Genomic DNA, 3,756 nt, shown 5'->3' with positions numbered 1-3,756 from the left:
CCATCTCAGGGGGGTCCATTTCTATCCCATTGTGGGTGATACAGAAGCCAAGATAAGTCAATTTTGTTTTGATGGAATTTGCACTTGGGACAGTTTAGCGCAGGGGTGTCCAAACTTGGGAACTTTAAGACTTGTGGACTTCAACTCCCAGAATTCCCCAGCCAAATTCTGGGAGTTGAAGTCCACAAGTCTTAAAGTTCCCAAGTTTGGACACCCCTGGTTTAGCGTATAGTTGAGCAGCCAGGAATTTTCCGAGTATGGCTCAGGCCAGTTTCACTTGCTCAGCCATGGTTTCAATGTTGCTTAAAGTATCATACAAGTAAACTAGCAAAAGCATTTAGAGTTATATACCACTTTACAGCACACTCTAAGTGGTTTACAGAGTCAGCCCCCCCTCCCCTCCCAACAATCTGGCTCCTCATTTTACCCACCTTGGAAGGATGGAAGGCTGAGTCAACCTTCAGCCTGCTGAGATTCGAACTGCTGAACTGCTGGCAGTCACCAGAAGCAACCTGCAGTATTGCATTCTAACCACTGCGCCACCAGGGCTCAAACTGGGACTCCTTTATACATGTGTTCATGCAGCACTTCGTTTAGCCATTCTTGGGTGTAGGCAGCCACAGGTCTCTGGCTGATTGTCTTGATTCGCATTCTGGCTTTGCGATCGGTGAGGGGATCTTCACATCTCTTCTGGAGCACTGCCATGAAAGATGAAGTTGCACAGGGCATCATTATCCACTCTGTCTACCCTGCCCCCCCATCTTCTCTCCACCTGCACAGCTTCCCCAATTTCCTCTATCCCTCCCCCTCGCCCTGTTCATGGCAAGATGCCAGCAAGCATAGTGAAGCATAGCAAAAATGTCACAGCTGAGTTATCGTAGGCCCTGAATTTTGCTCTATAGAGATTTACTCTGATGGGTATTACTTGTTCTTTGCTATTTTTTTTTTAATATCCTGTCTCTTTCTGGTTTTGTTTGAGTTTTTGTGTTATCGCTTCAATTGATATTTGGTTATTGTCTTTTCTTACCCCTTCTTTGTAGATTAGAAGCGGTAAAACCAATCGATAAATAAACCAGATGCCTAGAAATGCTATACTGCTGATGCCTGCTTTTGTGAGAATGTGTGTGTGTGTGTGTGTGTCTGCCCATGTGCTAATCTCAGCTATATGCTTTATAGCATGGGGTGTTGTTCAGTTTGTTGCTTTTGGGTCTACATATTAAAAAATAAATGTGATTTGTCCTCTTTCTGCTTCAGACCAGCTTATTTTAGGGCCAAAGAACCAAAAATGGACTTTGAAATCCAGTCTCTAAATTAATTATAGTTTACACTTAATGACTGCTGCAGAAAGAGGCATAAAACCACCAGCCGTAAGGGGGAAATCTGTTTTACAACTATCATGGCTTACGACCACTATGGGCAGGTTCCACTCTGGTTGTCAAAGACCACCTCTACATCACAAAAAAAATGACAACCCTCTCCCCTCTCAGGTAAGTAATATTGTTCTTCTTTTACCTGCACAGAACAATTCTCTTAGCCAATGCATTGATAAGAGTCAAGGTTCTTTTTAAAATCCCAACTTTTCTTGACGATGTGGTCTCTGGAATCGTTCCATTCCGCAATTCCACACGCTGTCCTGGAGATAAGGAAAACCGGGTGCCTGTTCATTCTTTGATAAATCACACACTTTTATACCATATTCCTGGGCTCTGCTTTTATTCTGGCTCCCCCAGATTACTAAATCAGGCCTACATCACATTTCTTATCCTGAAACTCCATTTGAGCCTCATTCTTACTGACAGTCTATTTTATCATAATGCGTAAAAGCAGAGACCCACTGCAAATAATTTATGAAGTGTCCAGCCAAAGATAACTAATGATCAGCTGGGAGAGCCAGCATTAGTTTCTCAACAGTATTCCCTGCTTGAATATTCTAGTGGGCTCAAAGACAGGTGATGCAGTTTCAGGAATCATTGGTGGGGGAGGGGTTACACAGCTCAGGTAGGTTTGCATTTGTCGTTCAGTTGCTCCTCCTAGTTGTTCATCCAATAAGGTGCAGATAAAATGTTCAGCTTGACATCATATACAGCAAGTGGAATGGGACAATTAATGGCAGCAATTTTTGGGAGCTCACTTCAGCCCCATCACAGCGGACCTACCTTGGGGATTTTCAGCTGGCCCTCCGCCAGCACTCCATGCCCTCCCCAACACACTGGTATCCTGTGCTCCCACCCACCTCCGCATGATCACGGCCAATTCACCCAAGGAAACTGTCAGGGGAACATTTATTTCACCCTGAACTATACGAGACTTAGACCGCGGCTGTTTCCAACAGGCATATACTTTAAGGTGCGAAGAAAAAGAAATAAACATTCTGGAGAAACATATTCTAATTAATAAACAAACTTTTAATACAAAAATAATAAATGGAAATAAAACAAAACTAACTAATCGTTACATTTTGATAAAAGAGCTTGTCTGCCAGTCTCCTGGTAGACGGACAAAGATCAAAAGGAAAACTCTGGAATGTGTGAAGAGCAGGCGCAGTACATCACTGTCAGATAAGAAGTTATGACCTGCGCAATAACTCTTTCAGTTTAACTATTTAGTGTCAATTCAGTCAGTTCAGGCTAGCAAACAATTTAACGCAGTGACAGAAACATTATTCTTCGCCAATTTGTGGTGTGGGGACAACTAAACGCCAGCCGAAACCCACATCGAGGGATGGAGCCTCTGCCTTCTGAGTGGATGGCAGCAGTCTTGGGTGCCAGGGTCAGAGGGGTGGGGTTTGAAATAGAGACATGCCTTCAAGAGGCTGGACAGAAAACTCCAAAATCTGTTGTCAGCCAACAGCCACACCTAGCCTTAAAATGGGCCGTTGACCTCTGTTCTCTGATGCTGAGAATCGTGCCATGGGGAAAGTTATGACGGGCAAGAAAATTCCAAAATCTATTCATGGGAATTGAGGGGACGTCAAGACTTATGCGTGAATTGGATTAAATTGAGGGAGAGCTGCGCATAGTCAGCCGCACTCTCTCTTCCCAGATTCCATCTTGCTCCAAGAGCAGGACAAGAGACAGTTGGAGATGGGCTGGGTGCAAGGGTTGACCAGGGCATCTTTGTGTCTTACCGTGCTCTTAGCGTACCATGTCACTTGCAAAGACCGCCTTCATGACCGTTGAACAATTCTAGTAGGTTTCATCCGCTCAGACCGCCAGAATCTGTCTTCACATGCTCGGGATAGACAAGTCCCTCTCTCACCGAAGGTCAATGACCCAACGGCTACTCTCAACCTGGTTTAGCCAGCCTGTCGAAGCTGTTGCCCGGGGTGTGGCCGCTGCGCATGCTACAGCTACTAGGAGCCACAGGTGAGAGCTGAGTGACAGGTGGGGACCAAAGGTGGAAGGACTGCCCTAAAAGGACACGACATGCCTCTCCACCAGAGGTGCTACCCCCTCCCTGAACACCCCATACACCCCTTAATTATCAGCCAACAGCCATGCCTAGCCTTAAAATGGGCCATTGAGCTGTTTTCTGGTTCTAAGAACCATGCCATGGCCAAAGTTATGCCAGGCAATAAATCTCTAAAATCTACTAACAGCCAACAGCCACGCCTAGCCTTAAATTGGGCAGTTGAGCTGTTTTCTGGTTCTAAGAACCATGCCATGGCCAAAGTTACGCCAGGCAATCAGTCTATAAAATCTACTAACAGCCAACAGCCATGTCTAGCCTTAAATTGGGCCATTGAGCTGTTTCCTG

At 45.3% G+C, this 3,756-nt stretch overlaps 1 long non-coding RNA gene across 2 annotated transcripts; it reads right to left on the bottom strand.

Moving 5' to 3' along the window:
• Positions 1-437: 437 nt before the first annotated feature.
• Positions 438-3,461, bottom strand: LOC309398771. 2 transcript variants are annotated; one of them, XR_014176440.1, is made up of 3 exons: positions 3,128-3,461; positions 1,513-1,633; positions 438-698 (listed from the first exon to the last, which is right to left on the bottom strand). It is a non-coding gene; the product is annotated as an uncharacterized lncRNA (long non-coding RNA). The 2 variants fall into 2 exon arrangements; XR_014176441.1 differs by having other exon boundaries at positions 3,144-3,461.
• Between the last annotated feature and the right edge of the window lie 295 nt (positions 3,462-3,756).

Source organism: Natrix helvetica (genome assembly GCF_964273705.1).
Source record: "Natrix helvetica genome assembly, chromosome: 13".
NCBI lineage: Eukaryota > Metazoa > Chordata > Lepidosauria > Squamata > Natricidae > Natrix > Natrix helvetica.
The sequence above is the reverse complement of the archived record's forward strand: the minus strand, read 5'-3'. Positions and strand labels throughout refer to the sequence as shown.